Source organism: Salmo trutta, unplaced genomic scaffold (assembly GCF_901001165.1).
Source record: "Salmo trutta unplaced genomic scaffold, fSalTru1.1, whole genome shotgun sequence".
Classification (NCBI taxonomy): Eukaryota; Metazoa; Chordata; class Actinopteri; order Salmoniformes; family Salmonidae; genus Salmo; species Salmo trutta.
The window spans coordinates 113,722-135,207 of record NW_021822597.1 but is presented as its reverse complement, the minus strand read 5'-3'; the positions used below and the strand labels follow the sequence as shown (position 1 = coordinate 135,207).

The following is a 21,486-nucleotide window of genomic DNA, read 5'->3' as shown; positions in this document are numbered from 1 at the left end:
GGAGAGGGGGGACCTGATCCTAGATCATAATGAATCAGATTACATGGAGAGGCGGGGACCTGATCCTAGATCATAATGAATCAGATTACATGGAGAGGGGGGACCTGATCCTAGATCATAATGAATCAGATTACATGGAGAGGGGGGACCTGATCCTAGATCATAATGAATCATATTACATGGAGAGGAGGGACCTGATCCTAGATCATAATGAATCAGATTACATGGAGAGGGGGGACCTGATCCTAGATTAGCAATCCAACTCTGGGACACTGCCTGTATAAAACCGAACACATTGTTGTAATGTGTAGTTACAGCAGGTGTTTACTGCCATCTAGTGGAAGATTCCAATAAAACACTTTATTATCAGGGTGGGGAGACGGCTGAGTGCAGGATCCATGTTGAGATGACAAAAGAGGAAAACACACTATATGGAAAGAAGTACAAATAAAGTATTTCTGGACAATAAAGGACAGATTAAGATAATGAATACCTGGAATGACATATTATTACTAGTTAGTAGATCTCTTCTGTCATCATTATTTAATCATACACCGGTGACGTCAGAAGGGACGTGATTTCCTCATATGAAAGTGAAAGTAACTGTGGTTACAAAATGTAGCGCACATTTCTCTGCAACATTAGAAGCAGGATAAATGTGTTGATTTGAAGGACAGACGGGAAGACTCTGGTAAGTCTTGGCGACATATAACTATTATAAAGTTAGGTCGTAGTCAGACATTCAATAGACAGAGTAGGCTTGAGATATGATTCTTTATCATGCTGACCAACCTGGGCCCGGTTTCAGCGATGGAATGTAGACTTAACGCTGGAAACGCATAATAAGTGATAAACGATAATTAACAAAATACAGTGTTGAGTAAACGCTATTTTACAAATAAAAGGTGTGTAAGAGGGTTTACGTGGGTTCACCCTCCACCACATCCCCGTTGATGCGGTGTGCAGCGTAGAGTGCATAGTCATTTAGTCTGTATGGGCCTGTTGGTGAGGGCCACAGCATAGTCCTTTAGTCTCTATGGGCCAGTTGGCGAGGGCCACAGCATAGTCCTTTAGTCTCTATGGGCCAGATGGTGAGGGCCACAGCATAGTCATTTAGTCTCTATGGGCCTGTTGGTGAGGGCCACAGCATAGTCATTTAGTCTCATTTAGGCCAGATGGTGAGGGCCACAGCATAGTCATTTAGTCTCATTTAGGCCAGATGGTGAGGGCCACAGCATAGTCATTTAGTCTCATTTAGGCCAGATGGTGAGGGCCACAGCATAGTCATTTAGTCTCTATGGGCCTGTTGGTGAGGGCCACAGCATAGTCCTTTAGTCTCATTTAGGCCAGATGGTGAGGGCCACAGCATAGTCCTTTAGTCTCATTTAGGCCAGATGGTGAGGGCCACAGCATAGTCATTTAGTCTCTATGGGCCTGTTGGTGAGGGCCACAGCATAGTCATTTAGTCTCTATGGGCCAGTTGGTGAGGGCCACAGCATAGTCCTTTAGTCTCTATGGGCCAGATGGCCTGTTGGTGAGGGCCACAGCATAGTCCTTTAGTGTCTTTGGGCCAGATGGCCTGTTGGTGAGGGCCACAGCATAGGAAAAGAAACTGTTCAGATGGGGGTCTATAACATCCAATCACATACTCCTCAAGATGAGGCTCATGATTTATAAGTTATATACCTTTTAATCTTTACATATATTGTCTTTATTTAAACCAAGGTAGTTTGAGTTAGTAGCGATGAAGTAGCAACTGTCAGCTGCTGTAAACCTGTGACAGTCTTCATAGGAGAGCTGATCTCGGATCAGTTTAGCTGTTTATATCATAATGATACTGCTGTAAACCTGTGACAGTCTTCATAGGAGAGCTGATCTCAGATCAGTTTAGCTGTTTATATCATAATAATACTGCTGTAAAGTCAGGTTACAGCAGGTGTTTACTGCCATCTAGTGGAATATATTTTATTTTTATTTCACTTTTATTTAACTCGGTAAATCAGAACAAATTCTTCTTAACAATGACGGCCTACCCCGGCCAAACCTTGACGACGCTGTGCCAATTGTGCGCCGCCCTATGGAACTCCCAGTCATGCAGCCTGGACTCTAACCAGGTACTGCAGTGACGCAAGAGGCGGGACTCTGCACCACTCGGGAGGCGGCTGAGCTGAAACCGAAAGTAAAGTTGTTCTTTTGTTCAGGATCCATTTTGAGACGACAGAGCAGAAAACACTATATGGAGATGACTGACAAATAAGTAAGTATTTCTGAACAATAATTTATTCTATTGGACAGACTAAGAGAATGAATATCTGTAATGAGATATTACTAGTTAGTAGAACTGCTACTTGAGCTGAGTTGCTGACAGACAGCAGTTTTCAAAGTGGAAACTAATCAGGTCTACATGTTATCAGTAAAACGTCTGGTAAAGATGGTGGAGGAGCTTTTACATTATATGGTTTTATGTTTATCTCAGGGTTTCTCAATCCTTTTGTTCTTACCAGCACTTACACACCTGATTCAACTAATCATTAAATATTTTAAGACAGTTTAATATTTGAGGCATACAAATTAACATTCTCAAATTAAAACCTTTTGGGTTTGTAGGCCTGTTAACAATTATTATAGTCCTACAGTAACTCATATTTTGGAGAGAGAAAACCACAACTAAACCTGGTTTCCAGTAAATTGTATGTAACTATTGTGACCTCAAAGAAATAGAGAATGAAACTAATTTGATCCTCTATTGCCCTTTCTACCACGATATACGCTTGCTCTTATTCCAGATATACCCTGGCAGTATGTGATGAGGAGAAATTTAAACTAGGAAGGTCAGTAAGAACAAATTCTTATTTTCAATGACAGCTCATTGAAAATAAGAATTTGTTCATAACTGACTTGCCTAGTTTAAATAAAGGTAAAATCTAAATATTCTGCAAATGGAAATACACAATGGACAAAAAACATTTAATTTCTCCTCATCACATACTAGGAACAGTGGGTTAACTGCCTTGTTCAAGGGCAGAACAACAGATATGTACCTAGACTTGTCTCCCATATGAATCTTCTCTTTGTGCCAGACTGGGTTCAAATGCCTTCTGTTTATTTTTTTCTGTATATGTTATGTATGTATGTGTATATATACAGTGTGTATGTATGTATGTGTATATATACAGTGTGTATGTATGTATGTGTATATATACAGTGTGTATGTATGTATGTGTATATATACAGTGTGTATGTATGTATGTGTATATATACAGTGTGTATGTATGTATGTATGTGTATATATACAGTGTGTATGTATGTGTATATATACAGTGTGTATGTATGTATGTGTATATATACAGTGTGTATGTATGTATGTGTATATATACAGTGTGTATGTATGTATGTGTATATATACAGTGTGTATGTATGTATGTGATGTGTATATATACAGTGTGTATGTATGTATGTGTATATATACAGTGTGTATGTATGTATGTGTATATATACAGTGTGTATGTATGTATGTGTATATATACAGTGTGTATGTATGTATGTGTATATATACAGTGTGTATGTATGTATGTGTATATATACAGTGTGTATGTATGTATGTGTATATATACAGTGTGTATGTATGTATGTGTATATATACAGTGTGTATGTATGTATGTGTATATATACAGTGTGTATGTATGTGTGTGTATATATACAGTGTGTATGTGTATATATACAGTGTGTATTTATGTATGTATGTATGTATGTGTATATATACAGTGTGTATGTGTGTATGTGTATATATACAGTGTGTATGTGTGTATGTGTATATATACAGTGTGTATGTATGTATGTATGTGATGTGTATATATACAGTGTGTATGTATGTATGTATGTATGTGATGTGTATATATACAGTGTGTATGTATGTGTGTATATTATTGTACTGCTCTAGGGATATAATTATTGTTTCACCTTATTTACTATTATGTATTGATTTTTACCTTACATTGTTTTCATTCTTCATGTGATGCTCAATGCAGAGAACACCGGAAGGAGAATTATCATTTAATTACCACAGTGAATTATTGTAATGTTTGTTTATGTGGCAATTAACCCCATAAGGGATGGGTTGCCAGTTGGCGATTTGACACAAAAATAAAATGTCATTCATTCATTCATTTTTCATTCATATTATTTAATTTACGTTTTTCTGTGTCCCCCTAATATCACTTACACCCTGTTAGTTTGTTGTAATTCCTAGAGCAAAACAGAGAACACCATCGTGTTCGTACGAATCTCAGCTTTCAATAGAGGTATCATAATAGTTTGTTGGCCAAACCGTTCAGACTCCACATACGATTTTGTGAGAAGACAGATTTTGAGGATGTCTCATGGTCTGACAAACACCACTCTAGCTCTGACAACTAGATCATAATGAATCAGATTACATGGAGAGGGGGGACCTGATCCTAGATCATAATGAATCAGATTACATGGAGAGGAGGACCTGATCCTAGATCATAATGAATCAGATTACATGGAGAGGAGGGACCTGATCCTAGATCATAATGAATCAGATTACATGGAGAGGAGGGATCTGATCATAGATCATAATGAATCAGATTACATGGAGAGGGGGGACCTGATCCTAGATCATAATGAATCAGATTACATGGAGAGGAGGACCTGATCCTATATCATAATGAGTCAGATTACATGGAGAGGAGGACCTGATCCTAGATCATAATGAATCAGATTACATGGAGAAGAGGACCTGATCCTAGATCATAATGAATCAGATTACATGGAGAGGGGGGACCTGATCCTAGATCATAATGAATCAGATTACATGGAGAGGGGGGACCTGATCCTAGATCATAATGAATCAGATTACATGGAGGGGGGACCTGATCCTAGATCATAATGAATCAGATTACATGGAGAGGGGGGACCTGATCCTAGATCATAATGAATCAGATTACATGGAGAGGGGGGACCTGATCCTAGATCATAATGAATCAGATTACATGGAGAGGAGGACCTGATCCTAGATCAGCTCTGAGACACTTCCTTTATGAATTAGGGCCCAGGAGTCACCAGGACCAACTTTAAATTGCTCTGGATAAGAGCGTCTGCTCAATGACTAAAATGTAAAATGAGTCACCAGGACAGGCATTGACAGGACGTTCACAGCCACACATTCACTGGTGAGGTAGGACACAAGATAACTGTTAGATAGGAACAACAGTAATGATACATGGTTAGGTAGGACACAAGATAACTGTTAGATAGGAACAACAGTAATGATACATGGTTAGGTAGGACACAAGATAACTGTTAGACAGGAACAACAGTAATGATACATGGTTAGGTAGGACACAAGATAACTGTTAGATAGGAACAACAGTAATGATACATGGTTAGGTAGGACACAAGATAACTGTTAGATAGGAACAACAGTAATGATACATGGTTAGGTAGGACACAAGATAACTGTTAGGTAGGAACAACAGTAATGATACATGGTTAGGTAGGACACAAGATAACTGTTAGATAGGAACAACAGTAATGATACATGGTTAGGTAGGACACAAGATAACTGTTAGATAGGAACAACAGTAATGATACATGGTGAGGTAGGACACAAGATAACTGTTAGATAGGAACAACAGTAATGATACATGGTTAGGTAGGACACAAGATAACTGTTAGATAGGAACAACAGTAATGATACATGGTTAGGTAGAACACAAGATAACTGTTAGATAGGAACAACAGTAATGATACATGGTTAGGTAGGACACAAGATAACTGTTAGATAGGAACAACAGTAATGATACATGGTTAGGTAGGACACAAGATAACTGTTAGATAGGAACAACAGTAATGATACATGGTTAGGTAGGACACAAGATAACTGTTAGATAGGAACAACAGTAATGATACATGGTTAGGTAGGACACAAGATAACTGTTAGATAGGAACAACAGTAATGATACATGGTTAGGTAGGACACAAGATAACTGTTAGATAGGAACAACAGTAATGATACATGGTTAGGTAGGACACAAGATAACTGTTAGATAGGAACAACAGTAATGATACATGGTTAGGTAGGACACAAGATAACTGTTAGATAGGAACAACAGTAATGATACATGGTTAGGTAGGACACAAGATAACTGTTAGATAGGAACAACAGTAATGATACATGGTGAGGTAGGACACAAGATAACTGTTAGGTAGGAACAACAGTAATGATACATGGTTAGGTAGGACACAAGATAACTGTTAGATAGGAACAACAGTAATGATACATGGTTAGGTAGAACACAAGATAACTGTTAGATACGAACAACAGTAATGATACATGGTTAGGTAGGACACAAGATAACTGTTAGATAGGAACAACAGTAATGATACATGGTTAGGTAGGACACAAGATAACTGTTAGATAGGAACAACAGTAATGATACATGGTTAGGTAGGACACAAGATAACTGTTAGATAGGAACAACAGTAATGATACATGGTTAGGTAGGACACAAGATAACTGTTAGATAGGAACAACAGTAATGATACATGGTTAGGTAGGACACAAGATAACTGTTAGATAGGAACAACAGTAATGATACATGGTGAGGTAGGACACAAGATAACTGTTAGATAGGAACAACAGTAATGATACATGGTTAGTTAGGACACAAGATAACTGTTAGATAGGAACAACAGTAATGATACATGGTTAGGTAGGACACAAGATAACTGTTAGATAGGAACAACAGTAATGATACATGGTTAGGTAGGACACAAGATAACTGTTAGAGAGGAACATCAGTAATGATACATGGTTAGGTAGGACACAAGATAACTGTTAGAGAGGAACATCAGTAATGATACATGGTTAGGTAGGACACAAGATAACTGTTAGATAGGAACAACAGTAATGATACATGGTTAGGTAGGACACAAGATAACTGTTAGAGAGGAACATCAGTAATGATACATGGTTAGGTAGGACACAAGATAACTGTTAGAGAGGAACAACAGTAATGATACATGCCCTCAATGTGAAGTGACATTAAACCATAAATACAGAGCACAAGTACAACCCTTTTTATATAAACCTTTTAAGGTAGTAAGAAAATAAACATTCACTTAATATTTCAACAAAGAAGTCTTGAATTACAAATAAATCACCTGCTAGCAATAACTAGCGTGACATTACAGTGCACTGATTGACGGTGCTAGTTAGCTCGTCATTAACCTGGCTAGCTAAGCTAGCAGACAATTGATAAACATGCAGAAATATGCTTTAAATACACAATAAATATATACATAGTCACATTCACTATTGACTTTGTGATATATGAACCAGTGTTCCAGATACACTATAGTGTTTTACAGTTTTAAACAGTTTTTATGTCCAGCAGAAGGAGACCTGCTCTCAGAATATCTCAGACTGAACAGCAGGCAGACCAACTTTCCAAATAGGGGAGAAGCACTCAAAATCCTCTACTTGTTCATTCAAGGAAAATAATACAAAAAATGGTAAGTCTGAAGACCTCTCGTATTAACAACCTTACTACAATGGCAGCAAATATTTTTTATGAATTCGACACACATAATGAAAGGAAACGTTATTCATATCACCCCTCTTTCTGAGGTGAATGGTTTCCCCCACTACTCTCCCGGAACTGCGGTGTTCTCTGATATCCCGTTCACGAGTATCCCTGTAGCCATAAATAAACAGAATATTCCTCATTTCAATTCATATGGGTTAAATTAAATAGTAACGTTAACTGAAATCTGGACACTGACTGTAGGCCTATAATCTAATATAATATTAACTAAAATATGGACACTGACTGTAGGTCTATAATCTAATATAATATTAACTGAAATCTGGACACTGACTGTCGGCTATAATCTAATATAATATTAACTGAAATCTGGACACTGACTGTAGGTCTATAATCTAATATAATATTAACTGAAATCTGGACACTGACTGTAGGTCTATAATCTAATATAATATTAACTGAAATCTGGACACTGACTGTAGGTCTATAATCTAATATAATATTAACTGAAATCTGGACACTGACTGTAGGTCTATAATCTAATATAATATTAACTGAAATCTGGACACTGACTGTAGGTCTATAATCTAATATAATATTAACTGAAATCTGGACACTGACTGTAGGTCTATAATCTAATATAATATTAACTGAAATCTGGACACTGACTGTAGGTCTATAATCTAATATAATATTAACTGAAATCTGGACACTGACTGTAGGTCTATAATCTAATATAATATTAACTGAAATCTGGACACTGACTGTCGGCTATAATCGAATATAATATTAACTGAAATCTGGACACTGACTGTAGGTCTATAATCTAATATAATAATAACTGAAATCTGGACCCTGACTGGAGGTCTATAATCTAATATAATATTAAATGAAATCTGGACACTGACTGTAGGCCTATAATCTAATTTAATATTAACTGAAATCTGGACACTGACTGTAGGCCTGTAAACTAATATAATATGAACTGCAGAATTATGCATTTCTTGAATTTAAATGAAACAACAAATGATAATTTAGGGGTGGAGAAATATTATTAATTTCAGTATCTCTTGAGATAATGTGAATGAGAGTGTAAGGTGTTATCTTTTACAATATGATGCAAGCAGACAGTATTTTCAACCTTATCAGAAACGTGTTTCTTCGTTTTCTCAGCTTTTCATTTCCTTAAAACCGTTCAGACTGATGACATTTGGACATTTTGCACAGGACCAGTCTTTCCACTGTTCTGGAGTTATTGCGTTTTCTCCCCTGTCCCTAAACTAAACGTCAATTTTACTAGTGTTAACTAGTAGATAACTACTGCATTCATTCTATCAATGTAAATTATTATTCTGGAGAGAACTACTTTATTTAGTCTATCAATGTAAAACATTATTCTGGAGAGAACTACTTTATTTAGTCTATCAATGTAAAACATTATTCTGGAGAGAACTACTTTATTTAGTCTATCAATGTAAAACATTATTCTGGAGAGCACTACTTTATTTAGTCTTCTGGGGCAACAATTTATGCCAGAAGAGAAGCTGCATGTATCAAACTATAATTGACAAACAAATGGCCTACCAAATGTTGAAAATGATAAGCAGAAATGTATCTAAATTGTAGTCAGCAGGCTATACAGTCCAGTACAGAGTATCCAACTGCACAGGTAGCCTACTTTTTGAATTAGATTTTTTTTTGACAATCAGATGAAAACTTAATATGTGAACAGCCTGAGCAGACAGCAGAAACAACAGTAAATGGGTAAGATGTGTACATGCATCAATTTAAAAACAGAATATTTGAGTACCCCGAATAAAGGCGGGATATTGGTGTGCATGTAAACGTGGTCACTGTTGTTGAAAAGTCTAGTTACAGCAGGTGTTTACTGCCATCTAGTGGAAGATACCAATAAAACACTATTATCAGGGTGGAACAGAATGTCCATTTGTTATTTTGTAAAGGATCCATTTTGAGACGACAGAGCAGAAAACACTACATGGAGATAATTGAAAAATAAAGTAAGTATTTCTGAACATTAATTTATTCTAATGGACAGAGTATGAGAATGAATACCTGGAATGAGATATTACTAGTTAGTAGAACTGCTACTTGAGCTGAGTTGCTGACAGACAGCAGTGTTTCAGTATGATATGTTGGATAAAATAATAAAGACAGACACAAATGTCAAGTTCAATAGCCTTGTTCATGTCCCGACACACGGAGTCCGGGGAGTCGATTACCTATCAACTAGACTCCGTAACAAGCAGTTTTAAAAGTGGAAACTAATCAGTAGCCCTGCATGTTATAAGGTAGGCTATTTAAATTGTCATTATGGAGACACCTATTTTACAACCCTTTTTCCATAAAACATATTTACTCTCTAGAACTGAGTCGCATCAATAAATAAGGTGACGAAGCACAGGAAAAATACTTTAGGTTCTCTAGAGATAAGGGGACAAAACACAGGAAAAATACTTTAGGTTCTCTAGAGATGAGGGGACAAAAAACACAGGAAAACTACTTTAGTGACTCTAGATATAAGGGGACAAAACACAGGAAAACTACTTTAGGTTCTCTAGAGATGAGGGGACAAAACACAGGAAAAATACTTTAGTGACTCAAGATATAAGGGGACAAAACACAGGAAAAATACTTTAGGTTCTCTAGAGATAAGGGGACAAAACACAGGAAAACTACTTTAGTGACTCTAGATATAAGGGGACAAAACACAGGAAAACTACTTTAGGTTCTCTTGATATAAGGGGACAAAACACAGGAAAACTACTTTAGGTTCTCTAGAGATAAGGTGACAAAACACAGGAAAACGACTTTAGGTTCTCTAGAGATAAGGGGACAAAAAACACAGGAAAACTACTTTAGGTTCTCTAGAGATGAGGGGACAAAACACAGGAAAAATACTTTAGGTTCTCTAGAGATGAGGGCACAAAACACAGGAAAATTACTTTAGGTTCTCTAGAGATGAGGGGACAAAACACAGGAAAAATACTTTAGGTTCTCTAGAGATGAGGGCACAAAACACAGGAAAATTACTTTAGGTTCTCTAGAGATGAGGGGACAAAACACAGGAAAACTACTTTAGGTTCTCTAGAGATGAGGGGACAAAACACAGGAAAAATACTTTAGGTTCTCTAGAGATGAGGGGACAAAACACAGGAAAAATACTTTAGGTTCTCTAGAGATGAGGGGACAAAACACAGGAAAACTACTTTAGGTTCTCTAGAGATGAGGGGACAAAACACAGGAAAACTACTTTAGGTTCTCTAGAGATGAGGGGACAAAACACAGGAAAACTACTTTAGGTTCTCTAGAGATAAGGGGACAAAACACAGGAAAAATACTTTAGGTTCTCTAGAGATGAGGGGACAAAACACAGGAAAAATACTTTAGGTTCTCTAGAGATGAGGGGACAAAACACAGGAAAACTACTTTAGGTTCTCTAGAGATGAGGGGACAAAACACAGGAAAACTACTTTAGGTTCTCGAGAGATGAGGGGACAAAACACAGGAAAACTACTTTAGGTTCTCTAGATATAAGGGGACAAAACACAGGAAAACGACTTTAGGTTCTCTAGAGATGAGGGGACAAAACACAGGAAAACTACTTTAGGTTCTCTAGAGATGAGGGGACAAAACACAGGAAAAATACTTTAGTGACTCAAGATATAAGGGGACAAAACACAGGAAAAATACTTTAGGTTCTCTAGAGATAAGGGGACAAAACACAGGAAAAATACTTTAGGTTCTCTAGAGATGAGGGGACAAAACACAGGAAAACTACTTTAGGTTCTCTAGAGATGAGGGGACAAAACACAGGAAAAATACTTTAGGTTCTCTAGAGATGAGGGGACAAAACACAGGAAAAATACTTTAGGTTCTCTAGAGATGAGGGGACAAAACACAGGAAAACTACTTTAGGTTCTCTAGAGATGAGGGGACAAAACACAGGAAAACTACTTTAGGGGCTCTAGAGATAAGGGGACAAAACACAGGAAAACTACTTTAGGTTCTCTAGAGATGAGGGGACAAAACACAGGAAAACTACTTTAGGTTCTCTAGAGATGAGGGGACAAAACACAGGAAAAATACTTTAGGTTCTTTAGAGATGAGGGGACAAAACACAGGAAAACTACTTTAGGTTCTCTAGAGATGAGGGGACAAAACACAGGAAAACTACTTTAGGTTCTCTAGAGATGAGGGGACAAAACACAGGAAAACTACTTTAGGGGCTCTAGAGATGAGGGGACAAAACACAGGAAAACTACTTTAGGTTCTCTAGAGATAAGGGGACAAAACACAGGAAAACTACTTTAGGGGCTCTATAGCGCGTTAGATAAATTCCCTTGGAGGTGGTTTAAACTGCATTATAATGTGACTTTGCTGATGGAAAACCATATCATGAGGAGGTTTTTACTCATGCTCAGTTCTTGGGTCTCTGGAGTGGAAATTAGAAATGAAAGTTCTGGAACTCCAACATGTGCTTCTGTTATGAGAAAAACTCCAAAATGAAACTGACATTAAATGTGGAGAAGGAAACATCTGTTGGCCGTCAAGTAGCCTATTAATCTTTATGCCTATCTAGGCTACTGTAGCCTATTAATCTTTATGCCTATCTAGGCTACTGTAGCCTATTAATCTTTATGTCTATCTAGGCTACTGTAGCCTATTCATCTTTATGTCTATCTAGGCTAATGTAGCCTATTAATCTTTATGTCTATCTAGGCTACTGTAGCCTATTCATCTTTATGCCTATCTAGGCTAGGCTAATGTAGCCTATTAATCTTTATGCCTATCTAGGCTAATGTAGCCTATTAATCTTTATGCCTATCTAGGCTACTGTAGCCTACCATTTATACTATAAATATATTGAAATGACTGGAGTCGTTGCAAATAATTTTGTGCCACTTGTGTAGCCTACCTGGAGCTGGTAAACTGATTTAATAAATAGCCTGTAACTTCAGGTTATTGTTGTTGTTGCCTTGTGCTATTTTGCAACTATTAATGTCCATGTTGAGTTAATTCAGGTGGAAGTTATTGTAACGCTTGGACGTCGTGGGTGTGGAGTCAGGCGCAGGAGGCAGAAAAATGTTTGGTACAATACTATTTAATAAGTACCACAAAAGAGAAAATGCCCAAAAACAACAGGGCGTAACAAAACCCAAAGTCCAAAACACGATCCACTACTCAAACACAGTGAAACAAAACGTAACAAGCCCGCACACAGAACAGGTGGGGAGGCGGGCTTAAATAACACCACTAATTACCTAAATGAACACAGGTGCAACTAATAAAGACATAACCAACAGAAAAACGAAAAGGGGATCGGTGGCAGCTAGTAGGCCGGGGACGACGAACACCGAGCGCCACCCGAACAGGGAGAGGAGCCACCCGAACAGGGAGAGGAGCCACCCGAACAGGGAGAGGAGCCACCCTCGGTAGGAGTCGTGACAGTTATCAAGTGTGACCATGGTAAGATGTTAGAATGCATTAGATTGAAGGTAAAAGTTCTATCTCAATGGCTGATCAGATGTTAGAATGCATTAGATAGAAGGTAACAGTCAGATTAGGCTACAGGTAATAAAACACTGGCTGTTGTTGACAAGCATCGACCTGTTCAGTTCATTACCATAGTATTAATATTGGATTCATCGACCTGTTCAGTTTATAACCATAGTATTAATATTAGATTCATAGACCTGTTCAGTTCATTACCATAGTATTAATATTAGATTCATAGACCTGTTCAGTTCATTACCATAGTATTAATATTAGATTCATAGACCTGTTCAGTTCATAACCATAGTATTAATATTAGATAGACCTGTTCAGTTCATTACCATAGTATTATACTACAGCTACTGAAGGTTAACACATCATTTTTTTTTTAACCTTTATTTAACTCGCAAGTCAGTTAATAACAAATTCTTATTTACAATTATGGCCTACCGGGGAACAGTGTGTTAACTGCCTTGTTCAGGGGCAGAACGACAGATTTTTACCTTGTCAGCTCTGGGATTCAATCCTGCAACCTTTCGGTTACTGCCTCAACGCTCTAACCACTAGGCTACCTGCCGCACCAACGCTCTAACCACTAGGCTACCTGCCGCACCAACGCTCTAACCACTAGGCTACCTGCCGCACCAATGCTCTAACCACTAGGCTACCTGCCGCCCCAACGCTCTAACCACTAGGCTACCTGCCGCCCCAACGCTCTAACCATTAGGCTACCTGCCTCCCCAACGCTCTAACCACTAGGCTACCTGCCGCCCCAACGCTCTAACCATTAGGCTACCTGCCTCCCCAACGCTCTGACCACTAGGCTACCTGCCGCCCCAACGCTCTAACCATTAGGCTACCTGCCTCCCCAACGCTCTAACCACTAGGCTACCTGCCGCCCCAACGCTCTAACCACTAGGCTACCTGCCGCCCCAACGCTCTAACCATTAGGCTACCTGCCGCCCCAACACTCTAACCACTAGGCTACCTGCCGCTCCAACGCTCTAACCACTAGGCTACCTGCAACCCCAAAATAAGATGTAGGCCTATCAGGGGCTATTAGTTAGTTTTCAGGCCTTGTGGGAGGGTTTTGAGTGGTCATTGGGCTAGAAAAAGTAATTACATTAAATCACCTGACTGTTTGGATGTGTCTGTTAGTAAACTGTTTTATTTCTTAGAGATAATGAATCAAATAATTAGTTGTCACTGTGTTAACCACAACCAACATGCTGGATCTCTGTTTAGTTGTCACTGTGTTAACCAACATGCTGGATCTCTGTTTAGTTGTCACTGTGTTGACCACAACCAACATGCTGGATCTCTGTTTAGTTGTCACTGTGTTGACCACAACCAACATGCTGGATCTCTGTTTAGTTGTCACTGTGTTAACCACAACCAACATGCTGGATCTCTGTTTAGTTGTCACTGTGTTAACCACAACCAACATGCTGGATCTCGGTTTAGTTGTCACTGTGTTAACCACAACCAACATGCTGGATCTCTGTTTAGTTGTTACTGTGTCAACCAACATGCTGGATCTCTGTTTAGTTGTCACTGTGTTAACCACAACCAACATGCTGGATCTCTGTTTAGTTGTCACTGTGTTAACCACAACCAACATGCTGGATCTCTGTTTAGTTGTCACTGTGTTAACAACAACCAACATGCTGGATCTCTGTTTAGTTGTCACTGTGTTGACCACAACCAACATGCTGGATCTCTGTTTAGTTGTCACTGTGTTGACCACAACCAACATGCTGGATCTCTGTTTAGTTGTTACTGTGTTGACCACAACCAACATGCTGGATCTCTGTTTAGTTGTTACTGTGTTGACCACAACCAACATGCTGGATCTCTGTTTAGTTGTCACTGTGTTAACCACAACCAACATGCTGGATCTCTGTTTAGTTGTCACTGTGTTAACCACAACCAACATGCTGGATCTCTGTTTAGTTGTCCCTGTGTTAACCACAACCAACATGCTGGATCTCTGTTTAGTTGTCACTGTGTTAACCACAACCACCATGCTGGATCTCTGTTTAGTTGTCACTGTGTTAACCACAACCAACATGCTGGATCTCTGTTTAGTTGTCACTGTGTTAACCACAACCAACATGCTGGATCTCTGTTTAGTTGTCACTGTGTTAACCACAACCAACATGCTGGATCTCTGTTTAGGGGTCACTATTAACCACAACCAACATGTTGGATCTCTGTTTCTCTGTTTAGGGCTCAGTGCTCTAAAATGAGTCTCTCTGGGGAGAGAGAGGAGGGGGGCCCTGCCTCTAAAATGAGTGTCTCTGGGGGACATGACACCAAAACTAAGAGGTGAGATGACAATATTGTTTAAGAATGTATATTCTAAAATGCTTTTTATTCAGAAATGATTGCTTATGGGTACATTCTATATAACTGTTCTAGATTTTAGATCTGTATGAAAATGTGTTTTTTTGCAAAACGCTATATCAACTAGATATCTATATATCCACCTAGATATCTATATATCCACCTAAACATCTACATATCCACCTAGATATCTATATATCCACCTAGACATCTATATATCCACCTAAACATCTATATATCCATTGTTTAGCCGGAATGGAATATTTGTATCCTGTATATCTGACTGTGATATGTGGTTGTCCCACCTAGATATCTAAAGATGAATTCACTTACAGATGCCATGTTAATTTGACCCAGTTTCTCACGTCGGGAAAATAACAGCAAGTATGCATTTTATGTGGAAATTACCCACTTTAAAAGTCTTTTTAAAGCCTTGGAGTGGTTTAATCATTTCTTTAAACAACAAGATAATTTACCAACATTTCTGAAAAGTGATATATAGCGTTTTGGAATGAAACTCTTCTTATGTTTCCCCATCTGAGCTCAGAGTAGATGAGAGATGTAATGTTTGTCTCTGTTGTGTTGAAGTCCAATCAAGCGGGAGAGACCAGCCTCCCCTGTTCCCAGCTGTGTGTCCATGAAGAGTGACCGGTCTATGGAGCCTCCTATATCCTTTAGAGAGGGAGTCTTTTCTACTGAACAAAGGTAAGAAGAACTCATGGGTCATGGTCAGTGAGTTAAACAACACTGTCTCTAGTCATTTCTCCTCTCACATTTTCACATTTCATTTTGTCGTTTTCATAATCCATAGGCTAATCCTTTAGTCCATTTTCATAGTCCTAAAACAGTATTAAACAAACACAACATTCCCTCCCTGTGTGTGTGTGTGTGTGTGTGTGTGCGTTTGCGCGCGTCTGGCTACCTGCCGCCCCAAAATAAGATGTAGGCCTATCAGGGGCTATTAGTTAGTGTTCAGGCCTTGTGGGAGGGTTTTGAGTGGTCATTGGGCTAGAAAAAGTAATTACATTAAATCACCTGACTGTTTGGATGTGTCTGTTAGTAAACGGTTTTATTTCTAAGAGATAATGAATAAAATAATTAGTTGTTACTGTGTTAACCACAACCAACATGCTGGATCTCTGTTTAGTTGTTACTGTGTTAACCACAACCAACATGCTGGATCTCTGTTTAGTTGTCACTGTGTTAACCACAACCAACATGCTGGATCTCTGTTTAGTTGTTACTGTTAACCACAACCAACATGCTGGATCTCTGTTTAGTTGTCACTGTGTTAACCACAACCAACATGCTGGATCTCTGTTTAGTTGTCACTGTGTTAACCACAACCACCATGCTGGATCTCTGTTTAGTTGTCACTGTGTTAACCACAACCAACATGCTGGATCTCTGTTTAGTTGTTACTGTGTTAACCACAACCAACATGCTGGATCTCTGTTTAGTTGTCACTGTGTTAACCACAACCAACATGCTGGATCTCTGTTTAGTTGTTACTGTTAACCACAACCAACATGCTGGATCTCTGTTTAGTTGTCACTGTGTTAACCACAACCAACATGCTGGATCTCTGTTTAGTTGTCACTGTGTTAACCACAACCACCATGCTGGATCTCTGTTTAGTTGTCACTGTGTTAACCACAACCAACATGCTGGATCTCTGTTTAGTTGTTACTGTGTTAACCACAACCAACATGCTGGATCTCTGTTTAGTTGTCACTGTGTTAACCACAACCACCATGCTGGATCTCTGTTTAGTTGTCACTGTGTTTACCACAACAAACATGCTGGATCTCTGTTTAGTTGTCACTGTGTTAACCACAACCAACATGCTGGATCTCTGTTTAGTTGTTACTGTGTTAACCACAACCAACATGCTGGATCTCTGTTTAGTTGTTACTGTGTTAACCACAACCAACATGCTGGATCTCTGTTTAGTTGTCACTGTGTTAACCACAACCAACATGCTGGATCTCTGTTTACAGGGGCCAGTGCTCTAAAATAAGTCTCTCTGGGGAGAGAGAGGAGGGGGGTCCTGCCTCTAAAATGCATCTCTCTGGGGAGAGAGAGGAGGGGGACCCTGCCTCTAAAATGAGTCTCTTTGTGGAGAGAGAGGAGGGGGGTCCTGTCTCTAAAATGAGTCTCTCTGGGGAGAGAGAGGAGGGGGGTCCTGTCTCTAAAATGAGTCTCTCTGGGGAGAGAGAGGAGGGGGGTCCTGTCTCTAAAATGAGTCTCTCTGGGGAGTGAGAGGAGGGGGGTCCTGTCTCTAAAATGAGTCTCTCTGGGGAGAGGAAGGAGGGGGGCCCTGCCTCTAAAATGAGTCTCTCTGGAGAGAGAGAAGAGGGGGCCCCTGCCTCCAAAATGCATCTCTCTGGGGGACATGACACCAAAGCTAAGAGGTGAGATAACAATTTTATGAATAATTAATTAAGTTTATTTCCTAAATAAATAGCTATCTTAAGGTGAATGCACTTACTGTAAATCTCTCTGGATAAGAGCATCTGCTAAATCAGGGGTTCTCAATCCGGGGTCTGCGGAGGTACTGCAGGGGTTCTGCAGGAAGCTCGGGGAGTGGTGGTGTATCCAGGGAGAAAACTAAACTAATATTCTGAAATGTCATTGTGGTCTTATGTTCCCATCTATTGGAATTATTTAGCAACTGCAGTAGTGCTGAAAAAATTGTTATTCCTTACTAAAGTAGTAATTACTCAGAATTACTAGTTAATTTTATCACTTACAATCATAAAATAAGAACTTATACCATAACAAACAATTAAACAGACATAAACCAAAATCACTATATATGTAGTTATTTAGTTAATTACCAAATTGAGCCGGTCGGTCACATTTGAGAGTGAGGGAGATATATAGCATTTTGCATAAAAAAACTAGATTTTTGTCTCTCTGAAATGAAACCATCAAGTGATAGATTTCAAACAAATCTTTGTCTGTGAGAGATGTAATAATTAATACATAATTTCTTTAAACAATAAAAGCTCATTTCTGTAAAGTGTTATGTTGCGTTTTGGAACTCTTCTTATGTTTCCCCATCTGAGATCAGAGTAGATGAGAGATGTAATGTTTGTCTCTGTTGTGTTGAAGACCAATCAAGCAGGAGAGACCAGCCTCCCCTGTACCCAGCTGTGTGTCCATGAAGAGTGACAGGTCTATGGATCTACCTATGTGGTTTAGAGAGGGAGACTTTTCTACTGAACAAAGGTAAGAAGAACTCATGGGTCATGGTCAGTGAGTTAAACAACACTGTCTCTAGTCATTTCTCCTCTCCCATTTTCACATTTCTTTTGGTTGTTTTGATAATCCATAGGCTAATCCTTTAGTCCATTTTCATAGTCCTAAAACAGTGTGTGTGTGTGTGTGTGTGTGTGTGTGTGTGTGTGTGTGTGCGTGCGTGCGTGCGTGCGTGCGTGCGTGCGTGCGTGCGTGTGTGTGTGTGTGTGTGTGTGTGTTTTGTCCAAAGAATCCAACAGGAGAGATCAGAGTCAGAGATTCTCAGTGGTCAGTCTTCCCAGAGTCATCAAACAGACCTGGACTCTATATTCAGTGTATGTGGTCCTGTTATGAACATTTGTTTTTGTTTTCCTCAAGTAAAGTTGATCTGTCAATCATTCATTAATGTGTTGATGAGAAAACATTTCTTCTCTTGCTTAACTTATTCACTTGATTTATTTTAGTTGCTTGAAGAGAAAATTATGACATTTGTGAAGAACGAGCTGAAGATGTTCAAGAGGATTCTTAGTCCAGAACTCCCAGAAGGCTTTGAGAGTCAGAAGCAGGATAAGGAAGTGGTGGATGCTGAAGATGAGAAGCAGGAGAGCAGTGCCAGAGAGGGGGCTCTGAAGATCACACTGCACATCCTGAGGAAAATGAACCAGAAGGAGCTCGCTGACACACTGGAGAACTGTAAGATCTGTCTGCCTCATGTTGAATGCTGTTTTATAACATTTAAAAGCTGTAGCTAAAGTACAGCTAAAGTAGCTGTGTAACTCAATGATATTGTAGCAGCCTTAACACAACACCTAGTGACCTCATCAAGTAGCAGCAGGGATGTGTTGTGGTGATTAATTTAGAGAGAGCGAGAGAGAGCGAGAGAGAGGAGAGTCAGAGAGAGGAGAGTCAGAGAGAGGAGAGTCAGAGAGAGGAGAGCCAGAGAAGAGAGGAGAGCCAGAGGAGAGAGGAGAGCCAGAGGAGAGAGGAGAGCCAGAGGAGAGAGGAGAGCCAGAGGAGAGAGGAGAGCCAGAGGAGAGAGGAGAGCCAGAGGAGAGAGCCACAGAGAGCGACAGAGAGAGAGACAGAGAGAGAGACACAGGAAAACCTGGCTCCCTGTAGAGGAAAGGCTGTGCAACCACTGCACAACAGCAGAACCTGAGACGGAGCTGCATTTCCTGACAAAATGTAAAAAATATTTTTAAAAATGAGAGTGTAATTTCCCCAAATTTGAAACCCTTATTCAAGGTTTCAAAGACCTCTCTGATGAGGACTATTTTCATATTGTAAGCTTTGGCAATATGTACATTGCTCCGTCATGCCAATAAAGCGAATTGAATTGAGAGAGACAGGATTGAGAGACAGAGGAGACGGAGAGAGAGACAGAGGAGAGAGAGAGACAACATTAATTATACCATCAATAATACCAATAATAATATAATCAGTCACACCAGTCTGTAATGCATTATGAAAACATTTACACATTTATACAGTCAGTTAAGTGAAGAAATTAGTATAATTAAAAACTTTATAACAGTCCTACAATACTGTAGTTATTAAAACAGATGTAATATTAATATCCTCTGTGTTATTTCTAGATTCAGATGAGCTTGCTGTGATTTGCCAACGTGAACTCAAATCTAATCTAAAGAAGAAGTTTCAATGTGTATTTGAGGGGATCGCTAAACAAGGAAACCCAACACTTCTCAATAAGATCTACACAGAGCTCTACATCACAGAGGGTGGAACAGGAGAGGTCAATAATGAACATGAGCTGAGACAGATTGAGACAACAACCAGGAAACAAGCAAGACCAGAGACTGCAATCAAATGTAACGACGTCTTCAAACCCTTAACAGGACAAAACAAACGTATCAGAACTGTGCTGACAAAGGGAGTCGCTGGCATTGGAAAAACAGTCTCTGTGCAGAAGTTCATTCTGGACTGGGCTGAAGGAAAAGCAAATCAGGATGTTCAATTTGTGTTTTCATTCCCTTTCCGGGAGCTGAATTTGATGAAAGAGGACAAACACACTTTCATTGAACTTCTCAATCACTTCTCAATGGAAACCAAACAATCAGGAATCTCCATCTACAACAAGTACAAAGTTCTGTTCATCTTTGATGGTCTGGATGAGTGCCGACTGCCCCTAGACTTCCAGAATAACAAGATCTGTTGGGACGTCACAAAGTCAACCTCAGTGGATGTTCTGCTGACAAATCTCATCAAGGGAAATCTGCTTCCCTCTGCTCTCCTCTGGATAACTACCCGACCTGCAGCAGCCAATAAGATCCCTTCAGGGTGTGTTGACCAGGTGACAGAGGTACGAGGGTTCAATGACCCACAGAAGGAGGAGTACTTCAGGAAGAGATTCAGTGATGAGGACCTGGCCAACAGAATCATCTCACACATAAAGACATCAAGGAGCCTCCACATCATGTGCCACATTCCAGTCTTCTGTTGGATTTCTGCAACAGTCCTCGAACACATGCTGAAACATAAGAGAGAAGAGATGCCCAAGACTCTGACTGAGATGTACACACACCTTGTGGTGTTTCATACCAAACAGAAGAATGAAAAGTATCTTGGGAAAGAAGAGACAGGTCCACACTGGAATAAAAAGAGCATTCTGTCACTGGGAAAACTGGCTTTTCAACAGCTAGTGAAGGGCAATCTGATTTTCTATGAAAAAGACCTGAAAGAGGCTGGCATTGATGTCAATGAAGCCTCAGTGTACTCAGGATTGTGCACACAGATCTTTAAAGAGGAATGTGGGCTGTACCAGGACAAGGTGTACTGCTTCGTTCATCTG

The 21,486-nt window shown here is 39.4% G+C and overlaps 1 long non-coding RNA gene across 1 annotated transcript; it reads left to right on the top strand.

The window, feature by feature from the left end:
• The first annotated feature begins 536 nt into the window (after window positions 1-536).
• On the top strand, window positions 537-10,389 carry LOC115182855 (uncharacterized). Its single transcript, XR_003873899.1, has 3 exons — window positions 537-691; window positions 2,202-2,257; window positions 9,536-10,389. It is a non-coding gene; the product is annotated as an uncharacterized LOC115182855 (long non-coding RNA).
• Window positions 10,390-21,486: the final 11,097 nt, after the last annotated feature.